This window comes from Ursus arctos, unplaced genomic scaffold, assembly GCF_023065955.2.
Source record: "Ursus arctos isolate Adak ecotype North America unplaced genomic scaffold, UrsArc2.0 scaffold_2, whole genome shotgun sequence".
NCBI lineage: Eukaryota > Metazoa > Chordata > Mammalia > Carnivora > Ursidae > Ursus > Ursus arctos.
Genome location: NW_026622874.1, coordinates 75,938,572 through 75,966,563, shown reverse-complemented (window position 1 = coordinate 75,966,563; position 27,992 = coordinate 75,938,572). Strand labels below are relative to the sequence as shown.

Here is a 27,992-nt window from a genome sequence, read left to right as displayed (position 1 = left end):
ATATTATTATATTATAATACATATTACATATTACTAGTATTCAGATGATGGGGATGCAATGTGACTAACAGGAAACAAACAAACAAAAGCCAAACAGTATGGGATTTGGAATCAAGCACACCTGAGGTTGAATCTGAGTCCACACAATTATTCCTATCATGATTTGGAGTAGTTATGAAATTCCTCAAGTATCAGTTTTCTTAACTGAGGGTAATATTATTTAACTGGGGAGGAGAAATAAGGTGTAATGGGGCTAATGACACTTAATTCCTAAGCTTGCTGGGAGGGTGAAATAAGATATATTCATTTATGCATGCATTTGTCCACTGAATATGTCACACGGATGCTCCACTGGGTACCAGGAGCTGTGCCAATCACCAGATGTACAGCTGTGCTCAGACAGCCACGGTCCCTGCACCCTGGCATCTATAGCCTAGTGCGATAGACAGACCTTGAGCCAGAAATTTCAGCACAAAAAAGTTCAGTGACAACTCTGAGGGCCACTCAAATTAAGTGGTGGCATTAGCATGGCTGCTACAAAGAGCTGAGAATTTTTCAAAGGTTCAAGAAATTCTCTGGGTTCCCAATTGTGAAAAGCCCTTGAGGGTGGTGGGGGATTCACAAGACTATAAGATCTGAGCTCAGGGAAGGGAGAAGACAAGTGGAGCACACATGGGTCTGAGCACCGGGTAGGTCGGGGTGAGAGATGGCAAAGGGAGAGAAAGAAGGATGTCATAAAGGCAGGCACAGAGGTCAGATTTGCCCTAATGAGCATCATGGGATGAGAGGGAACTCTACACACCCAGCGGGGATGCCTCCTTCTCTTTCAGAAAGCAGCCTCTCTAAGCCCCTCCAAAGAAGCCCATGCAGCTGCAAACACACAGCGTAGCACAACCACACTTGTGTATACAGGGCAGAGGACGTATGCATTTTTACTAAACTGATTCCCTTTTCCTCCTGGGAAACCAGCCACACCATATCTACCAGCCTCCCTTGGAATTAGGTAGAGCCACACAACAGTTCTGGCTAATGGAACCTAGGTAGAAGTTATGTTTGCCCCTCAAAGCCTATCCTAGTAAAAGCCTCCCATCTAGTTCTCCATCTTTCACTCTCCCCTAGTCTGTTGGCGTCAGTGGAGGACTTTGGGGCCCTAAGAGAATGGCAGAGCCAGAAGAAAGAAGGCTCCTGGGTCCCTGCATGACTGCATGGAGCAGAGCTCACTGTGATGTGAACAAGAAATGAGCTGTGACCATATTCGTGCCCAGTGAGCTTGGGGTTGTTTTTCTCCTTTACAGCCCTAATTAGTACATACAAGTATCTTATTTTCCCTTGTTACATTCACTGCCACCAGAATGGAAGCTTCGTGAAGACAAGAACTCTTGTCTTCTCCTTCTTGCCTCTGTCTAGAACAATCTGACATAAACAAGATGCTCAGAAAATATCTGTAGACAAAAATATATTGGTAGGTTGAGGACAAGATAAATGTCAATCCACGACCTACGGTCACTGGAAAGAAGAAATAAAAGCTGACACACAATACAGCTCTTCTGTAAACAGTAAAGTTCTTTTTTTTTTTTAAGATTTTATTTATTTATTTGACAGAGAGAGAGATCGCCAGCGAGAGAGGGAACACAAGCAGGGGGACTGGGAGAGGAAGAAGCAGGCTCCCAGCGGAGGAGCCCGATGCGGGGCTCGATCCCGGAATGCTGGGATCACGCCCTGAGCTGAAGGCAGACGCTTAACGACTGCGCCACCCAGGCGCCCCTGAACAGTAAGGTTCTATGCAGATTGCAGAAGTGGGTTTGTGGGTGCGCAGGCACAGAGCATGCAAATAGGCATAGCCACAGTGAGTTCTTACGGCACCGTGGTATAGACACAAGTACACAGACATGCCACAGCTGAATTCTTATAGCATGTTGGGAACCAAAAATGATTGTGCATGCGACAGAATAGGGATTTCCCTGTGTCCATGTGGGGCCCATGCCTGTCTCCCAGTGGGACATAAGCTAAGCTCACAGATTCATACACCAAGCTTAGGCTTTGGACCCAGATAATCTGGGAATAAATAAGAATGTTAACTCACAGTTATCTAGTTCTTTGTATCTGCTTAGCACTATAATAAGAATGTTATATATGTCCCATGATACTTAATTCTCTTATCAACCCTACACGGTAGGTGTTATTGCTTCTTCATTTTACAAATTCAGCAAATTCAGGCTTAGAAAGGTGAAGGAACACGTTCAAGGCCACCTAGCCAAAGGGGCTTCCTAGATGCTGACGCAAGGCATGTGCCTTCACCCCTCTACGACTCTGTCTTCATCTGTAAAATGGGAGCAGCAATGCACACCTGACAAGTCTGTTAGGAGGATAAAATTAAATCAGACAACGCATATAGAATTCCCTGTGGATCATCTGGCTTGAGAAGGAGCTCAGAAAAAGACCACCTTACTTCCCTTCACTTCCCTTCATTTGCCCAGGAGAGCCATTTCGTCCTAGGCAAGGTTCTAAGCTCCAAAACCCAGCAGCAAGCGGAGGCTGAGTCCCCAGATGACTCCGCCACCAGGGCCAGCCAGTGTGCACCAAACCCTTAATAGTATTTAAACTCTGTCTGGGCACCTAATTATCTTAATGATGCAGAATTCGAAATAGCACAGTCTGTGTGCCCACCAGGAAAGGTCCCGTTCACAGGCATGGGCCTATTAAGCCAGAGAAGAGAGTCTAATAAAAGAATTTAACAATTGCAGTACTTAGAACAGAAAAGGCTGACAGGTCATCATTGGAAGCTGGGTTCTCCCTGAGATCCCTCCCTCCCTCTTGTCTGAGCTTCTCAGGATACTTCTGCCTCCTCCGCTTGGGTCTCCCATGCTTCAGTGGCCATGACTCTTCTCATTGTTGATTATGTGGTTTAAATCTCACAACTCTGTGAGGTAGACATGGCTAAGCCCATTTCACAGACAAGGAGACTGAGCCATAGAGCGAGTTGTGTCTTCTGGAACAAAACTCCAGAAGCTCACCACGCAGCCTGGTGTCCTAGGAAACCAGTCACAAAAACGGCCTGAGTTCATGTCTTGCAGGAGAGCCAAAGGGAAGCCTTCAAAAGGTGGCCCATTGAGTCTTCTCTTCCATCTCTTCTCTCCGTTCCTTCTCTTCCTGCTTTCTTCTTCCCTTCCTACCTAACTTCCTTTTCTTATTCTTTTCCTTCATTCCCTGTCTCCTTAATTCTTCTTCTCTCTTTCCTTCCCTCTTTACCTTGATTCTCTCTGTTCTTCCCTCCCTCCCTCCCTTTCTTCTCCCTTTCCCTCTCTCTATCCCTCCCTCTCTCATGCTCTCTAATGCTCTCACTGTATTGATTACCTACTCTTTGCCTCATCTTATACAATATATCGGGAACACACAGATCCATTAGACATGTCTCTTCTCAAGGAACTCACACTCAGGTGGTGTGGGGGGACAGAGAGCAAAACAGACACCACAGGAGTGAGGTAAGTATTACGACGGGGAAGTCAGAGCTGTCTGTAGGAGCATGGATGAGGGTCCCAGGGAAGGCTTTCACTTCAAGGCAGCCTCTATGGCACTATCCAAACTTCTGTCCAAGCTCAAGATGTCACCATCCACACACATGGGGCTGTGAAGACTTTGTCAAACTCTGTAGATCACTGAGTTCTCAACTTGCGCAATAAGACACCTAAGGGCTTGCCACTGGCTAGGGTACGTCATGGAATTGGACACTTCCTCGCGTCCCGTCAATTTCTAATAGAGCCGACCATTGCTGGGACAGTCAAAGAAGGTAGTCTGCTGTCTACCTATTCTCTATCCCAGGTCAAGAGCCAGGCAATATTAGACATCAACCAGCGGATGTCCAACATTAGCCTCAGAGCTGATCAGTGCTCAGTGCTCATGAGAAGAGATTAATGAACAATAAAGCCATAAATATTTCTTTTGTTCCAGTTATACTGAGGAATAGTTGACATACACCACTGTTTAAGGCATACAGCATGATGGTTTGATTTACATAGATTATGAAAGGATGGCCACAGTAGGTTCAGCTAACATCCATCTTCTCATATAGATACAATAAAAAGAAAAAAAAATCCTTTTTGTGATGAGAACTTTTAAGATATGCTCTCTTAAGTCTCCTATGTATCACATACGAGCATTAACTATAGTCACTGTGTTGTACATTACATTCCCAGAACTTATATCTTATAACTGGAAGTCTATAGTTTTGACCACTTTCACCAATTCATTCTCCCCACAACCCCCTGCTTTTGGTAACCACAAATCTGATCTCCAGAAAAAAGAATCAGTGACCTGCAGGATAGGACATTAGAAATTATCCAGTCAGAGGAGCAAAAAGAAAAAAGATTGAAAGAGACTGATGCAAGCCTATAAGATGTGGGACACAACATAAAGAAACAATATTCACGTTATGAGAATTCCAGAAGGAGAAGAGAAAGAGAAAGGGACAGAAAGTATATGTAAAGCAATAATGGCTGAAAAGTCCCGGAACCTAGGGAGAGAAATGGACATCCAGAATCATGAGGCTTAAAGGATCCCAAGTGGGTTCAACTCAACTAGGGCTATACCAAGACACATTATCAGTAAATTGTCAAAAGTCAAAGACAAAGAATCTTTAAAGCATCAAGAGAAAGAGAGAAGTTACATACGAGAAAACACTCAGGAGACCACTGGCAGATTTCTCAACATAAATGTTTCCTGAACAGCATTCTTGCACCAGGCTGGGTGGTTTCGCAACCAGCAAGTGTCTCATGTCAAGGTAGTCTTGCATAGATGGGATAAAGTATCATATCTGGAGTCAAACAGATTTTGGTTCCAAATTGTGAGGTCCTGGATGAGAAATCTCAGCTTTACCAGGCTCAATGTCTCACTTTTATACTGTGAATAATAATCTATGTTACAGAACTGCTGATCAAAATAGAGCACAGTGTCTTCTCCATCATAAAATAAGCATGGCAAATGATACTTATTTCTAAATATTATGACGATAACTCATTATAATGGTTCTGTGAGATCCCTTCATCTATCACGAACAAAGTGGAGCCCCCGAACTGAAGCCACCTACCTTAAGATCCACCACTAATAAAAGAGAGAGAGAGAGAATTTGAGACAACATCCTTCCATCCAGCACATACCATCCCATCAGCGAAGTTACCATCATGGTGAATTCCCATCTCAAGTAGGTCCACAATGGGGTGGACGCCAATGGATTCGCAGTTTTATTAACCTGTCTGGAGCTAGTCCTTCTTATCCCAGCATCCCCTGGAAAGTTACCAAGTAAATTGCAAGTAGTGAAAGGCTCCCAGTGCTTCATGCTCCAACAGATCCAATCTTTTTTGAGCTTGGGAAACTGACACTATCTATCTTCCCCTCCCCACCCCGGCTAATAACTTCGGTCATGTGGCACCTGCTCTCCAACGCCTTTCTTTTCTCTCAGCTTGAAAAAGCTCCAATTTGGTGATTGTTCATTATCCCCCCATTTAGACAATTTTCAACGCACAGTGGAACCTTTAAACAGTGTGAACAATGTTGTCAATCTTTCTGCATGCTGCCTCTGCCAGGCATTAAGAGGTAAATTGACTGCACAGCGGGAGGGGAATTAGGAGCACAGTTTCCATTAATAGTTATAGGGGAAGCCAAGTGGGCCCTGAAGTTTGGTCATGGGGGGGGGGGCGGGCATTAGGGACACCTGTCTACCATGGGCTGGACTGAGTGTGAGTCAGGATTCAGTGATCCCCAATGAGGCCTTTCCTCACCAAGGAGAGAATCCCCAAATGCGGGGCACCATAGGCTGGATGGAGGAGAAGGGAACAATCCATACATTGAGTACCTGCTGTATGCAAAGCACTTCAATAATGTTATCTCACATCATCCTCGGAATAACACCAAGAGTTGGGAGCAGTACTCGTATTTTGCGGATGAGAACGCAGAGGTAAAATCCAAGTCACACAGGTCAATAAGTGTTGGAGCCAGGATCTGCAATGTGGTCTGTCCAGCCCCACTAGTCCCATTGTTAGTAACCACTCTACCGTAAGAGGGACTTGCTTTCTGGAATCTTCCTAATGTCTCTCTCGTGCCCAGACTGGGCTGTCTCCCTTGGAGGCAGTTGGGAGGGCTAATGAGTTCACTATCTCTCGTTACCGCACAAAATGAGGCCTTTGCCCATTTTCACTGGATTTGTTTTCTGCCAGCTGTGCTTATCATTCACCTCATACCTCTGTTGTTCCAACGATATAATCCACCCACCCTTACGTACGCCTTTCCTGTATTACTCAGAACAGCCACTTCTCTGCTCCATCAGTAGCTCTCAAAGAAATAGCAAATGGGCCACTAATTCCTCATCCTACATGTATAACGGGCATCATCCAGCGATTTCCCACCGAGCAGCAACCACCAACAGATCAGATGAGACACTCAAGCTTTTCTCTTATCTGCCTTCCACGACCTGAGCCAAACACAGCTCCTAAGTAAGCCAATGAATGTATCCTTTTGAGTAACAAAATCTCCCTCCTACCCCACGTCTCAAGAGCAGAAAACCAAATGGACTACATTCTAATGTGTACATTTACCACCACGTCTTTTATTTTTCTATCCCCGCACACTCTCCCAAAAGATTTAAAACCCAGACAGATATTCTAGTTCTCAAACCCCATTCCTGTCACATTTGCTGGAATTATATGACCTAAGGCAGGTGGGTGCCTTTATCTATAAAACCGTCATGCTAATACCATCCCCAAAGCACGGTTTGAGGGTCAAATGAGAAAACATACATACAGCACCAAACACAACGCCTGGGAAATGGACAGTTCATTAGTGTCGAATCAAGAAAAAGCCCGACTATCTTTGGGGCATCTCTTTCTCCACCACCTCTACTGCTTGGTGTGTTTCCCGTGTGATAGAGGTTTCTCTGTTCTGTTCCCTCCGGCACTGAGGAAGGACAAGACTCTCAAGTCAGTCTGAGGATAACTGCTTCCCAAAGGCAGAAACTGCTGGTGGCTTGGCAAGAGATGGCCACATCTTAAAGGGACAGCAGAAGACCTTTGGCTGAAAATTCTGCCGTGGCTGGTAACTGCCCACAACTGCACTGCTTACAGATGCTGAACCACCTTCTCTCAAAACCAGGGTCAGTCCCGGCGCATTTATTTCTTCTCAACAGCAACAAAAGCATTGTATCAAGCCCCTCCTGTGGGCAGGGCGTGTGCTGGATCCATTGACCACTGGTCCATGCACGACTCTTTTTTTTTTTTTTTTTTTTTTAAGATTTGATCTCTTTATTTGAGAGAGAGAGCACACGAGCAGAGGGGAGAGGCAGAGGGAAAGAAGGAGAGAATCTGGAGCCGAATCCCGGCTGAGCGTGGAGCCCAAAGGTAGGGTTCCATCGCTCCACCCTGAGATCATGACCTGAGCCAAATTCAAGAATTGGACACTCAACCGACTAAGCCACCATCCAGGCGTCCCTCCATGCGTTTCTTTCAGTGAGCCACCTGCTGAAAAGATGACAGTGACATGTGGCATGGATTGAGAGCTTTTGGTGTGCTGGGCACTTCAGTATTCTGTGTGGACCTTCTCACTCAGTTCTCAGAGGATCATCACTTTACCAAACAGAAGGATGCCAAATATGCCTGTTACAGAGACCTGTCCACTTGTGTGTGTGTGTGTGTGTGTGTGTGCGCGCGCGCGTGTGTGTGTGTAATTTAGCGATCAATTTCAAAAGTCATAATGTTCATTATAGAACTGCGGAACAGCAGTGGACAAAATGTTAAAGAATTTCACGTGCTTAGCAAAGTGACTGTCCTATGGGTATTAAACACACACATAAAAAGTGTCAACCCCTGCCTTCCCTGACAGCATTATGTGATTAGCCCTGACCTCCGTTACCGTCCTCCTGCAAGAAGGCAGCCTTCCCGTGGCTCGGGGCAGCCTCGGTGTCTCTCTTCTCTTCTTGGCTATTCTCTTCCAGGGTTATCTCTCTCTCTGCATTTTCCTCTCTCATAAATATTTGCAAAAAGTCAGACTGCTCTGTCTCATTGTGTTTTCACGCCTTGTTTTGCCACCTTCTTAGCAAAGCTGATTTGACATAAATATTTATGTGTAAAAATATGTTCTTCAATCCCCGGTGTTCTCCGCCCTACATACTACCATGGGGAGCATTGGGGCACTGCTTACATGGGGCCTCCCTGCAGCCTAGGGCAGTGCTGGGTCGCCAACTTCATCCTGGGTCGTGGAGAGGAGCAGATGTGGGTCCCCTGGTAACAGGTCCTCCATGACCAGCCGAAGGGATCCAAAGCTCTGGAATGGAATTTATCAGCTTTCCCTGCATTATTATACACAGTCCTGTGGGAGTTCCCTCCGCAGGGGGAATAACACTGCCATCAAACTAGCTTGGCCAAAGCTAAGAAATACTATAGGGGCACCTAGATGGCTTGGTCGGTTGGGTGTCCGACTCTTGATTTCGGCTCACACAGGTCATGATCTCAGGGTCCTGGGATTGAGCCCTGCATCGGGCTCCTCGCTCGGCGGGGAGTCTGCTTAGGATTCTCTCTCCTTCTCCCTCTGCTCCTCCCCACCCCTCTCAAATAAATAAATAAATAAATCTTTAAAAAAAATACTGCAGATACATCTAATTGTACATCTGCACCCTTCCTTCCTTTAGTTCGTTCTCAGCACCGCCTGTACACACACCTGCACTACCCATCCCCCCCCAGAGCCAACTACCATCATGCCATGTTTAGGGCCATGCCCGCTGTTGTCACCCATTCCCGCCTGACCTCTAGGAGGACACCGTTGTCATCCCTTTAATCTCTGTCATGTTCTTATCCCCCCTGGAGCGCACTCCCCTCTTTCCGAGGCCACCCACCACCCTCCTTCCAAAAAAGGCAGCTCCTGGCTGTATCACTGCTGTTGAAGCGGGGCCTGCACAGTCGCTTAGCTCTCCCGCAGTCCAGCAGCAACAGGAGCGACAAACCGTCGGCTCTCTTAGTTGTCAGTACTGACCGGATCTACCCAGGTGGCCGAGGACTCAATGTTTGCCTGGGCAAAGCACAAGACCCACATTAGAGTCATGTAGGGCTCCGATGGAGGCGAAAGCTGATTTCGGGGTAGCCCAGTTCACCCCAAACACCAGTAGGTCCTTCCCTTAAAGGTTTCTGCCCACACCTTTCGGGAGACAACGAAGACAGGCAGGCTTCCTTATAATTAATTTAATTAGTTATAATTAATGATGATGATTCTTAAGAACCCACTGATAATTACTACTTGAGGATTATCTAATTATTTAATAGTATATGACAATAATTATTAATTAATAATAAATAGTCACGTTACATCAGTAAGTGGATATAGGATATCAACAACCTGTTAGTAGAAAAAGGCTCCCAGACTGGGTCAAAAACCAGAGACTTAACCCTTATTTGTATGCCACGACACCACTGCATGATGAATTCGTCAGAAGCGCACCGCTTTCAAAGTCAGGAAATTCTAAAATCAATGGTACCATTTGAGGCCGTGTGACCTTGGAGGAGGCGGCTCTTCTCAGCAAGCTTCTGGTTTCTCAGAGGCAAATGGGGGCCGGGCAATCTCCAGGGGAGGCTCCCATGGGGTAAGGGATGGGGCAGAAGGGCTGTAACCTTCAGAACACTCAGGCCTTGCGCCTCAGAGTGTGGTCGGCAGAGCAGCAGGCCGGGAAGACACAGCGATGTTAGCTGGACTCGGAGCCATTACGCTTCAGCAAGAACCCGGCCTTCTCACTCACTAGCTGCTCGGCCCTGAGAAGCCAGTGAATTCCTCTCAGTCTCAACTTCCTTATCTGTAAAATACGGGTGATACGAGGTACCTGCCTCACAAAGTTGTTATGAGGATTAGAGAGAACATAAAAGCTGTCAGAAACGATGAAGTTGTTCTAACTGCAGAGAGAGCTGAGAGTAGAAAAAGAAGAGAATATTATTCAGAAGTTTCACCCTACGTAAGAAATCTAGTTGAAATGGTCAACTTTTCCATCAAAATTTATATTACCCAACCGGCCCAAGAGGAAGTAGAAAAGGGCAGGAGGCCGAAAGCCATATAAATTTGAAGTCATCGCGGTGGTACCTTCTTTTAGTTTTTCTGTAAGTTGAACATTTTTTGAGATTTCAAAATAAAAGCCAGGGTAAAAAAACCAAAAAAACAAAAACACTCACATGGAGGCACGATCCCAATTATTTTACAGCCAAATCGTAGCAGACCTTTGAGAAACAGAGAATTCCCATTTTAATCAGACTGTTCTAGAACATTTGGAAAGATGTGCGTGATGCCAATCACTTCATGACACCGGTATAATCTTGGCACCAAGACTGAACAAAGACTGTAAGGCATGAATTCAACCCAATGTGCCTTCCTGAACAAGAACCACACAAGAAAACCAATCACCATTATAAACACAGATGCAAAACAAAAACAGAAATAAAAAAACCCCAGCTGAACTAAGGCCCCTTAAATGCCTGGCACCTGCTCCCTCATTGGCCCTGATTAGGAAGATGTCATGACTTACCACATAAGAAGGGGAACACGTCCTGGTACATGTGGTTATTACTACTATTACTGTCATAAACACAGTAATTTTGTTTCCATTCCTCTAGCCCTTCCAGCGTCTTCCAAGTGTTTTAACAAAGGAAACCACTGAAATACAGAACTAAAAGCTGAGCCTCCTTGGGAAAAGAATGTGAATCTTACAAGTCTTGAAGGAAAAGTCAAATAATACAGAATAAACAACACCAACAAAAGTGAAAGAAAGCCCATGGGCCACACATACACACGCCCAGAGCTTACTAATTGAATTGGAAGTGGGATTTGCTGGAGTAAAGACGGATAACGGGAAGAGGCATGCGGGAGTGAATATCCACATTTCTTTCAAACGTGTTCACAGGAATGAATTAAAAGATCCCACTCTGGATTTCATTGCTTAACAAAGGAAGAAGAAGAATTGAATGTACTAGTTAAAACTATACAGGTGACCAGCAGAGGAACTTAAAAAAACAAACAAAAAAACCAACCAACAAACAAAAAACCAGAAATCGTAGAATTAGTAGGAAGGGAGGAAAAACCAAGGCCAAACAACCGATCAGTGATTCCCAACCTTGGGTGCTCATTAGAATACCTGGGGATAGTTTTCAAGATTCTGATGCCTAAGCTACATGCCGGAGTGAATAAATCTAAGCCCCCGCGGGAGCCAGACAGCAGGATTTGCGAAGGCTCCGTATGGGATTCCAGTGTGTAGCTACGCGAGGAAGCACCGCCAATTTAGAGTAAAAGACACAAGGGGGAGGGGCAAAAAAGCAGCAAGGACACATAAGGAACAAGAGCATCACCGGCAAAGAATGAAGACAGAATGGATAATAAGCATGCGAATTACATAGGAAAAGCAGAAGACGCTCAGGCTGGGCCAAAGTCAAAATCTGGCCTCCATGTGGATGTTGCAAGAATTCGCATGAAGGCTTATTTAAAAGAGCACCAGATTCACCAAGTCAGAAAACCTAGGTTGTGAAATCAAAGCTATCACTTGAGGCTGTGTGACCTGGGGCAAAGCCCCTCTTCTCGGCAGGGTTCCGGCTTCACCACCGGCTATCTTAGGGGAGGTTCAGATATGGTAAGAAAAAAGCAAGAGTGCTCTGAACTTCAAAATACCAAGGGTCTGTGCCTCCCAGTGTGGTCTGCAGACCAGCAACACTGCCATCCTCTAGGAGCTCGTAAGAAAGGCAGAATCTGAACCCACCCCCGAGCTCCTGAATCCCACAAGTGATCCGGGTGCACCTGAATCTTTGAGAAGCACTGCTCTGAATGGCTCGCTGACCTTCCCAGGAGAGCTGGGGAGACAAGAATTATTGCCTGTTCTTGCTGTCTCATGCCTGTGTGTGTGGCTCCCTCCCCTGAAATGCCCTCCCACACCCTTGTCAAGCTGACTCCTCCTTGATCTTTGGGGCACAGCTTAGATAAACTCCAGGAAATATTCCCAGAGACACCCACATGCATCCCTCGCTGCTGGGTTACCTGTCTTTCCTGGGCTTCCCTCTGCCGAGCCCGCACCTGCTGCCCTGTGGAGCTGTGGGTCTCTGTGTCACGTCCCAGCACTGTGCCGTAAACTTTTGAGAGCATTTCAGTAAGCGCCTGCAATGTGCAAAAGGTGCTTGCATAACCCGAATTTAGCAGAGAAACCACTTTATTAGTTTCCAGGGGCTGCTGTAACAAATTACTACCACCCTGGGGGTTGAGAACAGCAGAAATCCATTCTCTCGAAGTTCTGGAGGCCAGGAGTGGGAGATCGAGGCAGCTCCGGGGTCTCTCTCCCTTGGAAGCTCTAGGGGAGGATTTGTTCCTGCTTCTTGCAGCTCATGGTGGTGCTAGGATCCACCCTCCACACTCAGACTACTTCCTCTGTGTGTCCTCCTTTAAGAACACTTGCCTACTGGAGGCAGGGTTCATGTGGATAATCCAGGATGATCTCCTCATCTCAAGAACCTTCCCTTTAATACATCTGCAAAGAACCTTTTTTTTAGTTAAAAATTGAGCTACCCTATGATCCAGCGATTGCACTACTGGGTATTTACCCCAACAATACAGACGTAGTGAAGAGAAGGGCCATATGCACCCCAATGTTCGTAGCAGCAATGTCCACAATAGCTAAACTGTGGAAGGAGCCGAAATGCCCTTCAACAGATGACTGGATTAAGAAGTTGTGGTCCATATATACAATGGAATATTACTCAGCCATCGGAAAGAACGATTACCCAACATTTGCAGCAACATGGATGGGACTGGAGGAGATAATGCTAAGTGAAATAAGTCAAGCAGAGAAACACAATTATTGTATAGTTTCACTCATTTATGGAACATAAGAAATAGGAAGATCAATAGGAGAAGGAAGAGAAGAATGAAGGGGGGGGTAATCAGAAGGGGGAATGAACCATGAGAGACTGTGGACTCTGGGAAACAAACTGAGGGCTTCAGAGGGGAGGGGGGTGGGGGACTGGGATAGGCCGGTGATGGGTAGTAAGGAGGGCATGTATTGCATGGTGCACTGGGTGTTATACGCAAATAATGAATCATGGAACATTGCATCAAAAACTGGGGATGTACTGTATGGTGACTAATACAACAAAATAAAAATTATAAAAAATAAAATAAAAAATAATAAAACCACACACACACAAAAAAGAACCTTTTCTCCCCCCCCAAACAAGTTCACATGCACAGGTTCTGGGCATGACGACCTACCTATATCTTTCTTGATGGCCACCATCCAGCCCGCTATACGATCTCATAGTAGGTATCCAAAAACTTCTGCTGTATTAATGCACACCCATTTTACAGATGCAAAAACTGAAGCTAAGAGTTTAACACAAAGAAAGAGCAACAACAACAAAACCTTTCCCAGTATCACAACTGAAATGGTACTGGGACAGATACACGTGTGTGTCTCTCGAGTGCTTATTCCTAACTTACACAAAAGCCCTAACCTATATTAAGTGCAATGTGTTCACTGCATACATGCTTCATGTCTGTAGTTGCGGCAGGCAGGACACGTCCACGATACTCTTCTGTCCAATAACCATGAAGGTAGATAGTACTGTCATCACTTTTCAGGGACAGAAACTGAAATTCAGGGCAGATAAGAAATGTGTCCAAGATCTCACAGGTGGCAGCAGGCTTCAGAGCCAGGATATGAACATAGGGCTATCTGATTCCATTCACACACTCAGCAAATATTTACTGAGTGCCTACCACATGCCAGGAATAACTAGGTTCAAGATGTACACTTTTCCAGACTTTTCTAGGCACAGGCTCAGAGAGGTATCTAGCTCCAAAGCCAGCACTCTGCTTACTGCTCCACACTGCCCAGCTGTCAAACAGCATCTCGGCTCCACCTTCTCAAAGCACTTTTTAGATCTGGGACTTCAGCTCCTCCCTGATACCTTCAGCAACAGCACTCTCATACCATAAACCACTATTGCTCTGACAAGCTCTCTCAAAGCCAAGGACCATTAGAGCCAAGAACACCTTGGGAATTTCCTATGACTGAGAACTTGAAAACCTCACATCTTCATGTTTCCCAGACAACACTTCTAATGCCCTGTTGCAAGTAGACTCCACCACTGATTCTTAGCCAACCTCATAAGGGTTTCTGGAGTACCCCAGGGACCAGCTGGCATGCATGTTTAAGTGAGAGGTGGATACAAAATAAAGGTTTGGTACACTCCCAGGTTCAACGAACTTATACTCCATTGGAACATTCAACCTACGGACGAGGTTACAGATACAACCCTAATTATAAGACAGAGTGGAGAATCCAAGCAAAAGTTTATCTTGGAGATCCCAGAGTTATCCGTGCAGGGAGTGCTATTTGAAATAGGTCAAAGAGGATTTCTACAAGGAGAGATGATGTGAGAGAGTCAGTGGTCAAAGGAGAAGGCTTCCCAAGGAAGAAAATCAGAGGATTTCATTCATAAGAATGTCAACATGAGAGTCTATGGACTCCAGGAAACAAACTGAGGGTTTCAGAGGGGAGGGGGGTGGGAGGGATGGGCTGGCCCAGTGAAGGGTATTAAGGAGGGCACGTATTGCACAGAGCACTGGGTGTTATACGCAAACAATGAATCATGGAACACTACATCAAAAACTAAGGATGTACTGTATGGTGACATAATATAATAAAAAAAAAAAGAATGTCAACATCCGAAGGAATTGCAAGAATTGCTAGTGTAGGGCTTACAAATGCAGGTGCCCACAAGCAGGGACAATCAGCCGGTGTGAACCAGTATGATCGATTTGCCAGTTATTCATAGCCAAATTTAGTCTGACTGGGTCATTACAAGGTTTTATTATTTGGCGCCTAGAGCACATGGGTTGTTAAATATTTTGAGTATCACCCCTGCTACATGATGAGGCAAGAAAAATGAGTGAGTGACACAGAATAGGTGTAAAATAGCTAGCTAGCCAGCCAGATAGATGAATAGGTAATACATTAACAATGATGACGATGATGATGATGGTGATGACAACGACGACGACGATGACTGAAGAGAAGGTAGCAGAGAAGGACGATAAATGATAGATATATAGATAGGATGAATAGATGATAGATAGATAGATAGATGATAGATAGATAGATAGATAGATAGATAGATAGATAGATAGATATAGATGATAGACAGATGGAGGAATAGAGGGATAGATAAATAGAGATAGGAATAGCTGGCTGGCTGGATGATGCATGGACGAGTGAATGGATGGAGCTAGCTGTAATATCTAACTAGACAGTAAAGTATAAAAAACCCCAAAACATAATGTTGAGTGAGGGGGGAAAAGTAAAGTACAGAATGCAATGTAAAATAGAACACGGTGCACAGAAGTTACAACATAAAATACCATATATTATTTATCAAAACATAAATCTGTATGTAAAAGTTAAAAAGGACCTATTTGAAAGAGTTCAAGCTATCACTCTTAAAAAACAAAATGTGTAAAAAACTTCACGACTTGGATCTGTCAGTGGTCTCATGGATATGACACCAAAAGCACAGATGACAAAAGAGACAAATAGAACTACGTCAAGATCAGAAATTTCTGTGCATCAAAGGACACGATCAACAGAATGAAATGGCAAGCCACCGAATGGGAGAAAATATTTTGAAATTATATATCTGATAAGAGGCTGAGATCCAGAAATATAAAGGACACCAAAAACTCGACACTAAAAAAAAATGAATTTTTAAACACTGTGCCTGGAAAATTTTTAGAAATTACCTGTGCTGGTTAAAATATTCCTAGAAATAAGTGACTGTTGTTCCCAGAGCACAGAACCAGTAAGTCACAGATCAAATTTAAAAAATGGGCAAAGGACTTGAATATACATTTTTTTCCAAAGAAAATAGACAGATGGCCAATAAGACATGAAAAGATGCTCAACCTCACTCATCATCAGCAAAACACAAATCTAGGTCACACCAAGATACCACCTCACACCCATTAGAATGGATACTATCAAAAAAAGAAAAAGAGAAGGGGGGGAACCAAGAAAATAACAAGTATTGGTGAGGATGTGGAGAAACTGGAACACTTATGCATTGCCGGTGGGAATATAAAATGGTACCATGGAAAACGGTACGGCGGATCCTCAAAAACATCACCAAAGAATTACCACGGGATCCAGCAATTCCACTTCTGGGTATATCCCCAAAAGAACTGAAAACAGGGACTCAACCAGTTATTGAGCACCCATGTTCATAGCCACGTTATTCACAGTGACTGAAGGGTGGAAGCAGTCCAAGTATGCATGGATGGATGGATGGACAAACACAGTGTGGTACAGATATATAACAATACTTACCCGGCCTTAAAAAGACAGGGAATTTGTACACCTGCTACAGCATGGTTGACCCTTGAGGATATTATGCTAAGTGAAATAAGTCATTCACTAAAGGACAAATACTGTATGACCCCACTTCTTTGAGGTACCAAGAGTAGTCAAATTTATAGAGATTGAAAGTAGAATGGTGGTTGCTGAGGACTGAGGCGGGAGGGATTGGCGAGTTAGTATTTAATGGGTACGGAGTTTAAGTCTTGCAAGATGAAAAGAATTCTGGAGTCGGGTGGTAGTATTGGTTGCACAGTTCATGCCACAGAACTCTCCACTTAAAAATGGCAAAATGGAGGACACCTGGGTGGCCCAGCTGGTTAAGTGTCCAACTCCTGATTTCAGCTCAGGTCATGATCTCAGGGTCATGGGACTGATCCCCACGTCGGGCTCCGTGCTGAGCGTGGAGTGTGCTTGAGATTCTCTCTCTCCTTTCTCCCCCTGCTCCACCCCTCCCCCCCACAAAAAAATGGTAAAATGGTAAATTTCGTGTTATGAAAATTTAACCACAATTAAAAATAAATCATTTTTAAACATCTAAAGTTAAAAGTTATTTGATTCAGCTGTAAAAAGGAAACACGCAAAATCCATGACTCTTAACTGCATGACTGGGAGAGGGTAAGATATAGATGGTGCCAGGGAAGGGGCAATTTCAATATGATCCGTGACTTATTGGTTCTGATGCAAAAAAAAAAAAAAAATGTCTGAAGAAACAGGATGGAAAGTTAACAATCATGGATTCTGGGTAGTAGAAGGCTGGGTGATTGTTACCTCATTCTTTGTATTTTTCAGTACCAGTTTTTATTTCTTTGAAATAAAAATTATAATTGAAGAAGCAAAAAATTAGGAGTGGGGAGACTTCAATATTATGACTTTGCTAAATTGTTAAATCTCTGTGCTCTGGGAACAACAGTCACTTATTTCTAGGAATATTTTAACCAACACAGGTAATCTCTAAAAATTTTCCAGGCACAACTCCAGGCTTATAGTAGGTCCTAGGTAAGTATGTGCTGAATGAATGAGTGAATGAATGAATGATCAATCCCTGCTAGGTAGTTTAGGGTAGAGGCCTACATTGACTAGGAGTCAGATTAAATGACCTCTTGGCTATGACCACAAAACCCTTTTCATGCTGGCCTCGGCCTTTTCCCAGTTTCCATTGTGTCCAGCCCTCCCTCCTCCGTGGGTTCCAAGAACACAGCCAAAGGATGCAAACAAATGAGCCAGGGATTTCCAGGACGGTCTCAATTCCTTGGCTAGGTCCCTGCAGCAACTGAATATTAAGCATATTAACTCTGACCTCCCTGCCCGAATTCCTTTGTATTGGATACCATAATGAACCTCTCAGGCAAGACAATTTTCCCAAGGCTTCAATATCTATTCCTGTCCAATGGGTGACCCCTTCAAGTCCTGAAGGCAGCCAATTAAGTCAGAGATGCTGTACCAAGCAAGGGTGGTCCTCCTCTACTCTGGGTGATAGGAAATTCAAATCAGGTGAGCGCCAGCTAGGCCAAGAAGGGCACTGCCTGGAAAAACAGATCACTCTAACCCTAACCTAAGGCAAACAGGTTGGGTGAGTCTGCTTACACGAACGCACAGGAGATGCTCTATTACTGGTCCCTTGGGAACTACCACCAGCACCACCATCACTACAACTAGTGAAAACGCTTTTGATTCAGGTCAATTCAGACCTGAGAACCTTTAGTCCTGACAATCAGGAAGATGCGTTCGAATTTGTATTAAAGGTGCGAAAAGAGACTCTGGTTCCAAGTGACACAGGGTTTGATTTAGGGGAAATCATCAACCCCACATCCTCCTTAGCCCTCACAAAGGTAAGCTGGAGGCAGGACCCAGGGATGCTTTTTAATGGTTTCTGAAAGGCATCACTGAGCGCCTCCTGGGACATGGAAATCACTGGGAAGTGTCTTTATTAAAGGAGCGACAGAGCCACACCAACCCAGACCCACAGACCGGAACAAATCATTTGCGAAACATCAATCAATCCCAAATTTGCTTAAAAACAAACAAAACAAAATAAAAAAAAAACTACAAACTCATGGTTTTCGATGAGAGTTACAATTCAGACTCACCTGTGTTTACCTGCCCAGGACTGACCCCAGGGATTCCAACCCAGTAGGTGTGGGGTATAGGCCTAGAATACAAATTTCGAAAATGTTCTGCTGGAGATGTTAGGGCATAACCCAGTGAGGTCTCATAAATTTAATACATTTCAAAGGCTTTCCTTGTGAAGGAAGACCAAAACCTTTGCTCACCTCCCTCCCTTCCTCCTTCCCAACCTTCCTTTTCTTTTTCTTGCTTTCTTCTCTCTGTTTCCCTTCTCTCCCCCGTCCCCCCGCTACCTTCGATCAACAGACATGCATGAATATATTTTGTTAACTGAGATACCAGATTGCTTTCCAAACCTAACAGAAAGTTTTATTCGGCAGATGACTCAAATTTTAAGTCCTCAAGGCTCTCTCTGCTCCATCACAGGGCAATCGTAGTCCATTCCTCAAAAAAAGACCTTTTTCCCCTTTGTTTTTTAATGATATGACCATTTGGACTTAAGGTGGAGAGGCCTTTGGGATCATGTTTGGAAGATAAATAGTAAAGAGAAAGTCCCTGAAGTCAGACACACCTGGTTTGGAATCTTGGCTCCATTGCTCAGCTGTGTGTCTTTAGGCGAGTTTCCTAACCTCTCTGGGCTTCAGGTCCTAAAGCTACAAATACAAGCTAAAATGGGCCTCCATAGACACCAGCCTGGACAGATGATAACTGAAGACTGATGGCCCCTCATCCCAGCGGGGAAGACCATACTCTCCCCACCTGCTTCACAGACCACCCTGTTACATTTACAGAATAAAAATCGTTGAGGAGAGGCCAGACTGAATCACATGGGGTTACCTGGAATAGATCAAGATTCCATTTTGCCCACCTGGTTGAATAGAGGCTAAAAAAGAAAATTGCCTTAGTGATAAAGCATGAATTTAAAAATAATAATAATGGTGATAGTGTATGTTTACTCTTATCTTTCTATGTAGCCATCACTTTGCTAAGGGTTGTACAAAAATAATCTCAGTCAGTCCTCAACTGGGAGGTACTATATTCAGGTCCCATTTTATAGATGAAGAAGCCAAGGCGCCCAGAAGTTAAATAAATTATCCAATGATCTTATATAACCAATCTGATGCCCAAGATCACCTTTTTAACAGCAGCTTCCCAACAACCAACAATTAGATCTTGGAAACCTGGTTTTGAGTGTTTTTTTTTTTTTAAATCACCTTCACCCCCATTAGGAGAGGATCAGTTACCTACCACTAAGGAGATTGGTAACGTGCACATCTGTCCAACTTACACAGACCTCTTGTCTCCTAGACGTACGAAGGTTCAGTTGGGCACCATCCACTTCAGCCCCAATTCCCCAGGTTCCCAAGGGATGAATGAGGCCACGTGTGGCTCTGTGATCACGGGCTCCCCATCACAGCTGCTCAGCTGGCTGAATGGCCTCTGGCCCGTCACACCATCCGGAGGCCATCTCCAAGTCTCCAGAGACCTTGGATTCTTGCTACAGCTCCAGTCTCCCTCTCTCTGTGCTTCTGGATGTTGACATAGACCCAAGTAGCAGCTAAAGCTGCAAAGGGACGGCTCCTCAAACACAGCTCACTCCTCCCAGAGAAACGTGGAGCAGACAGTGCCCGCTTTTCATCCCACTTCCTAGCTTCACCTTTCCAGCATAATACTCATCTCTTTTGTCTCTTGCTTGAAAAGCCCTTTGCAGCAGGAAAACATTGCAGCTGCTTTTATAGGACATCGCTGGTCTGGTCTGGGGAGAAAGCCCTGTTCCGACAGCCATAGTCCTCTTTGTGCTTCCTCTCCCTCGGGATAGGGAGGGGGCTACGTGGAGAAGTGACTGGGGTGGAGGGCAGGGATCTGCTCTGGCAGGTGCCAGAAGGTCCTGAAAATCCCATTGCGAGCCCTGGGGCCCTGGGGGAGTCACATGCAGAGAACAGCCGGGACCACCAAGGACTCTTGGCCCTTTTGATATGTCTGGCAGGACATTTGAACACAGCTTAAAAACTAAGCTATGAATTTCTTGAAAACTTAAATATAACCTTCCTATAGGACCCAACAATTGCACACCTCAATATCTCCCCAAGACAAATGAAAACTCACATCCACACAGACTTGTGTGGGATGATTCACAGCAGCGTTATTCATGATATCCTCCAAGTGGAAGGAGCCCAGATGGATGCAGGGAGTGCGCTCCCCATATAACGGAATATTATTCAACAATAAAAAGAAATGAAATCTCCATGCCACCTACAACACAGATGAACCTCAGAAACAGTATGCTACGTGCAAGAAGCCAGACACCAAGGGTCACAGACTGTATGCTTCCGTTGATAGTACACAGCCAGATTTAGGCAAATTTCTAAAAACAGAAAATAGATTGGTGTTGCCTGGTGGCAGGAATGGGCACAAGAACAAGGATGTCATTGGGGCGACGAAAATGTTCTAAAATTGGGTAAGTAGTGACAGTGGCACAACTCAGTAAATTAAAATGGGTGAATGTTATGCTATGTAAATTAGTGCTCCGTAAGTTTGGGTGTTTTGGTTTTAATCATCAACATTCAGATTTTGTAAATTACTGAAGGGTGCATGTATCACACATTTTTTTGAGGCTGCTGCCATCCCTCCATCCCTGAGCAAGAGAAGAGACTGAATAAGAAATGAGGGACATGGGTGTGTGATGCCCACAATGCTTGGTAACTCAATCAATCAATAAGATAGTGATTTGATTTTTAGAATCCTGACAAGCTTGTAAATATCAAATGCCTGTGGATCTGAGAGAGCCAGGTCAAGCTGCTCCCCCTGCACCCTCCCCCCCCAATCACTGCAGGTGCCTGTCACAAGCCTGGGGACAACAGTCTCACCTGTCCCATTTTAGGGCACTCTGGGAGGTTTTAGTCAGTTCAGGATATGGCATTTTGAGAAGAAGGTGGAAAACCGTTGGCTCTACCTGGGGAAGCTGTTCTCCCCCTCGGGCTCATGATATCCCTCTTGTGTTAGAATCATTTGTGATGTGAGTCCTTTCAAATCATGAAAAAAATACCAAAGGTGCTTACAGAAAAAAAGAAAGAGAAAAGAAAAGGAAAAGAAAGCAACGCAAAGAGGGAGGGAGGGAGGGAGGAAAGGAAGGAAAGGAAGGGGGAGGGAAGGAAGGGGGGAGGGAAGGGGGGAGGGAAGAAAGAAAGAAAGAAAGAAAGAAAGAAAGAAAGAAAGAAAGAAAGAAGGAAAAGAAAAAAGAAAAAAAAGAAAGAAAAGATTGGCTCAGATTCAAGATTTTCCCAGTGGTAAAAGCAATCTCACTCTAGCCCAATCTGTTTTGTAGTTCCTATGTCGATTCTTTTTCGCATTTAGTATTATATTGTAAACATCTTCCCAGACATTAATAAACACACCCTCCCATACGCCTTAGATTTAAGGCAGACTTTCTCATCCATTTTCCTTGCCCACCCTCCCTAAATGGCACCTGCTCCCCCACTCTCTGTCTCCCTGTCCCCCCAACCAAATGTTCTTTCACCATAGCTCTGATCACCACCTAACATACCACACACTCACTATCCCAGGAGACGGGTGCTCTAAGGTGTCTGGACTCTCTCTCTTTTATACCAGGTGAATCCCAAGTGCCTAGTGCCGTGCTTAGCCTATAAATATCTGCTGAATGAATGATTTGAATGAGTGAAACTTGGGGTAATGTAAAACTATACCCAACAAGCTCAGTTCCTAAATAAATAAATATATAATCAAACCAGCTTATATCTATAGCACTTACTATGGGTAGGGCTTGTGCTCTGCCGATTTGACCCCTAGCCACACACCCTCCCCAACCTGTTTGATGCTGACTCAAGATTAAGGACTAGCTGTGCCTTATACCCACCAGCCCTGTCCTCATTCGTTCCTGCTCCATATGACCTACTGGTCTTTGGTTTCACCATCCCTACTTATCCTCCAATGCAACATCATGACATTTAAGATTCTTCATCACCTGGCCCCCACCAGCCGCCATCGTTCGACACCCCCACCGTGGCTTTCACAGTAGAAAATAGCTAAGTCTCAATGTCCTGCACCCCGTTGAAGAACCTTCTGCCCATGAATTTGGGACGCCGTCCCGTCTTCACTTTGCCTGCCTAATCATGTGATCTTTGCTACATCTGAAGTTTGAAGCACATATTATTTCGTTCACTTCTTCGCACACTGAACGTTGAAATAAAAATGGGACTCACCCCTTTCAAATGCCCTACATCTGAAACACAATTTCACTTGCAAGCGACAAAACCCAACATAAGCTAAATCAAGCCCAAGAGAGAATGTATTGGTTTGTGTAGCTAGAGAAGTCCAGGCGTGACTGGATCCAGAAACTCAAACAATATGACCAGAACTCTCTCTGCCACTTTCCTATTGGTTCTGTTTCCTCTGGGCTCTCTGGAAAGTGCTTTCCTGCCTGGTGAAAGCAACACCTCACTGTTTATATGGCCCTTAGCACTCACCCTCTCAGAAGGATGGACTGTGTCTCTTTCTGGTGTCTCTAGCCAAGGCCCCAGAGAGGTCATGGATTGGCCCATCCAGATCACACATCTACCATTGAACCAATCCCTATGGCCAGGGTACTGTGGCCTGGCACTCTGGCCAGGACAGCCAGGGGTCTGTCACTGTCCGTGGGGCCAGAGGTTAAGGTAAACCCCATCTGAACTGAGTGGGTGTCCGAGGGCAAACAAAACTGCCAATTTAGTTATTAGTACAAGGCACCATGCATACATCACCTCACCAAATCTTCACAAATGGCCTGTGTAGTTATTATTAACCAAGGCTCAGAAAGCTTAAATGAGTCACCCAAAGCCACAGAGCTAGTAAGCGACAGAAGCCACACTTGCTCCTGTATATCCAGTTCTGTGATGGGCCCAGAAGATACAGATGTGGAAAATACACAGTCCATGCAGAGGGGAGACAGATGTGCCAGCATCAAATTATGGTATCAGGTGATAACATGTGCTATAATTCACACCCAAATTTGGGAGGTAACCGAGCTTAGTAGCCAAGGGCTCTTGAATCATCGAAACCCAGGTTCTAATTTCAGCTCTGCCACTTACAAGCTGGGTGACCCTGAACAAATTTCTTGACCTCTCAGGCTCAATGTCCTCATTTGCAAAAAAGAAGGGGAAGTAGAGCTTCAGGGACAAAGAAAAGGAGGCAGAGGGAGGGCAGCACCTATGGAAATAGGGAGTCCAGGACATTCAGAGGAATCAAGCCTTGGGTGAGAGGCACAGAAGCCAAATGAGGAAGACTGAATGCTAATATCATCCAAGATGGCACTCTCAATGTCAGCCAGTCCAACATTTCCCAACCTCAAAGCTCTGCATCTCCTACCAGTCAGCGCCAAGTTTTCAGGAAGCCCAAGAGGAGCTGGGGGACCTGTAAGGATGGAGCTACCATTGGCAGCTTTCCTCAGCAGAGTAGCTCGATTCTTCCTGACAGCACAAGCACTTGCCATGCCCAGAATGAAACTGGCTGCTTAGACAGTCCAGCTCCCTTTCCATGCTCTGTGTTCTCTCCCCAGACTCACAGCCATCCTGCTGGCACGAGTCCAGACCTCCCTCCTCCAGAGTCTCCTCACAACCAGTCTAATTGGGAGGCTGCGGGGAAACCCCATGGGGAGATCCTGCCCATCCTCCCCCTAAGTCTCTCTACAAGAAGCTTTGCAAAATAGGAAGCAGGAGCCTGGGCGCCCGGGGAGCCCGGAAGGCCTACTGTGGTAAGCAGGGAGGAAGGAGGCTGGTGGCCTGAAATGCAGTTCAGACGGAACCACTTGGGACGGAATGTGGCAGGCCATGATGATAACACTGTACCTCCCCCAGCCTCAGACACCTGCAACCCACAGATGCGCCATACATTCGAAAACTCCTTGCAAGATAACAGAAATCGGGTTACTTTCCTAGCTGTGCACTCTGAAGGTACATTTCCAAAAATGTTAATAGTATAAAAAATATCGCACCATCAAGGAAAGACAATAAAAAATTAACTTGTGCTGAGCGCAGAGTGTATGAATGTTCAATTTTACAAATGTTAACTTTTATTGTTATTACAGTTTCCTGATGCTAGGCACTTCCCAGGCTTTGACCAATTTTAACCCTCTCAACAACCCCAGGAAGTAGCATTTATGCCCATTTTATGGATAAGGAAACAGAGACTCAATTAAATTAAGTAATCCCTAATGGCATAACCAGTAAGCTAAAGAGTGTGAACTTAAATCAAGGTCTGTCTGAATCAGAGCCCACATAATTTTTTAAAAAGTTTTATTGGGCTATAATTTACATATCATGAAATTGACCCATTGTATGTATACAATTCCGTGATGCTTTTAGTAAATTTATAGAATGTCCATTGTCACTACACTCCAGTTCTAGATATTTTCAGCACCCCAAGATTTCCCTCATGCCTATTTTCTGTGAATTCTCACTCCCATTTCCACCCTTAGGCAACCACTAATGTCCTTCAGGTCTCTATAGAGTTGCCTTCTCTGGAGATTTCATGTGGAATCATGCAACACGGCCTATACATCCAACTTTCTTCTTCTAGCATGTTTTTGAGGATCCAAAGCAAATCTGCTAGCAGTAACCAGTACTTCATTCCTTTTTTATTCCTGAATTGTATTCCACTATATGGATCTACCATATCTTGTGTATCTATTCACTGATTGATGGACATTTGGCTTGTTTCCATTTTGGGGCCATTATGAAAAATCCTTTTCTGAATATTCATGGCTGTATCTTTGTGTGAACATATGTTTTCATTTCTCTTGAGTAGCTCCTGGGAGTGAAACTGATGGGTCGTAGAGTAAGTCTACTTTTAATTTTTTAAGGCACCTGCCAACCTATTTTCCAAAGCAGAGGCACCATTTTAACTTCCCGCCCAAGCCCATACTATTAAATATTACCATGTCCTAGCTTGAAGCCAAACTGAAATCCCAACAAGTCTGAGAGGGGAGCTGGACCCCCTGGGCAGTGCTTTTCCATGAGCCCAGCATGAAGGCACTGGTTAGGAGTTGAAGAAGAAAGCAAGAGGCTGGCGTGTCCTGAGTGAGAGAAATGGGGATGGAGCAAGAAGCAGGCGCATAGCCCCTGGCACAATCTAGAGAAAATATGAACGGAGAAACTAAAGTCTATGTTTTCATGAGTCGCTTTACTGTAAAGCCCAAGATGGATGGCTTCAGAGCTCAGATGGTAGACTGTATCCCAGGGTGGAGGAGAGATGACTTCTTCTCACTGCTCTGGAGACTTCGGAATTGGCATCTTTGTGAACAACCTGAGACAGAGCCCATGATGTGGCGATGCATGGGCATCGGCACCGTGAGGCACCCACAAGAGCTTCTCAAGCAGCAAACATTGACAATGAGGCCAAAGGCGGGGGGGAGTGGCACGCACTGTAAGAAGCATACAGGCAGGCAAAAGCAAGAACGCAGTGACGCTGCTGCAACAATTCTCAGACATAACAGAGGGAGACTTTGCACGGGCAGAAATCCTATGTGTGTGCATGATGATAAGAGCCACAAAAATGGGGGCAGTCGCTGCCCCTGTGATTCCATCTTGCCCCCAGGCTGGGTTCAAGAGCAGAGCTGGTTCTCACCTGAGGCCCTTCTTGCTCTGCAGATGCAACCCTGGCTTCCTTCCTATCAGTCCCTGCTTCTCCCACGCACCTGCTCATGGAACATTAAGAACACTCTGTGACCAGGAATAGGCCAGAATTCACCCCAGAAACATGATCATGTTCCCCTCTGCATACCCCAAACTCCATCAATCATGGTCGAAAGAGAAAGATAAATCATCACCCTCCTACCAGAAGAGGAGTTTTGAGAAGGGGGCTTTCAGGCTGTCCCAGAAGATGGGCAAGGATTACAGGAGAACGGAGGCACCCCTGTGGGCTTCGGAGTCTACCTCACCGGTGTTCCTATCCCAGCTCTGCCACCGGGACTAGTCATGTAGTCTCTGCCTTGGTTTCCTTATGTGACCATAGGAGTAAACCACCAAGGCAATGGGGAAAGACCCAGAGATAATGTCCCCAGAGAGGTCTCCACACTATAGGCCCTCCACTAAAGGTCAAATAAGAAGGCATTTTTTAAAGATCAAAAGTGTATTGTTACATGAATAAACTAGCATACTGGGATTGATAGGGGAGGAATCATTGCCTCCCTCTGCCAACCCATGACCTGTCTCTTTAAGAATGAAAAATCTGAAAATTGACTTAGCAATTTATCCTGTAAATTAAGGACTTTTGGCTTGTAAATTAAGGACTTTTTAATTATTATTTCAACGCAGTGACTGTGTTGGATGCCACAGATTGATTGGGGATTAACAGGGACAAAACAAGTCATGGAGAGTGAATTCTCCCCCAAACGTCAAGGGGAATCGGTGAAGCTTCATAGCAGCAGAGAAACAGGGAAAGGGGAGGGTGGAGTAAGGACGGAGGACAAAAGGGGGAAAATCAGTAACTACATCATGGATGGAATGTTTGCCAAGGGCCAGCTGCGACCCCGACATGGCCTTGTGATCAACTTGCCCGAGAAGGCTGCACGGGGGCATCAGATGGGATGGAGGGAAAGCCTGTCCCCTCTCCCTCGTGTGCCTATTTCAGAGGGGCGGCAATGGCTACCATGGCCACACTCTGGGCCACCAGGTGAGGACAGAGGGACCGGGCAGAGGGGAAGACACCCAGGGCAGGTCAGACATCGACCAACATAGCAGCACTCAACGGGTTAGTAGTTCCTTCTGAAGGCTGCTCTTCCGGAGGCTGAGCCTAGAGCACTGTGCTAGAAGCTTGGGGATGCACGACAAACAGGAGAGAGCATAACTGGTCACGGGTCATGGCAGACACAGGAGGGACAAGCACGGAAGTCCTTGCAGACAGGACATAGCCACAAGTGGGTCTCACTCAGATCTGCAGCCCCAGTTTCGAGAGATTCAAATCCCACTCAATTGTCCACATAGGAATTTGGGCATGGTGTGGCCAGATTATCCTGATGTTTCAAAAGAAGCCCAAATCTGGAATTTACTGTGAAATCTTTCGATGTTCAAAAGCTAGCACCTAGCTTAAAACAGATGTACACATACACACACACACACACACACAACCCAAACAAAACATGATCGTTGGCTAGGTTGTCCTGAGGACTCCAGTATGCAATCTGGCACTGGCCACTATTTCTTCTTCTTTTTTTTTTTTTTTTTAAGGACGTTTGTGCTATACTTTCTCCTAGAGTGGAAATGCAGGAGGGCAAGTGCAAACCTGCAACCTTGGTCTCTTGGACAGTCCTGAACACAGGGTCAGGCCTGGAGTATGACTGAGCCGGGCAAGCATCTATCACTGCAGTGCTGGCTACACCCTCAAAATTTTAGAAGCCAGAAAGGGCCACGCAGGGGCGCCTGGGTAGCGCAGTCGTTAAAGCGTCTGCCTTCGGCTCAGGGCGTGATCCCGGCGTACCGGGATCGAGTCCCACATCGGGCTCCTCCGCTATGAGCCTGCTTCTTCCTCTCCC

At 45.3% G+C, this 27,992-nt stretch overlaps 1 protein-coding gene across 1 annotated transcript in view; it reads right to left on the bottom strand.

Moving 5' to 3' along the window:
• Positions 1-27,992, bottom strand: part of SHISA9 (shisa family member 9) — a 266,534-nt gene that overhangs the window by 86,971 nt on the left and 151,571 nt on the right. The window lies entirely within an intron of this gene.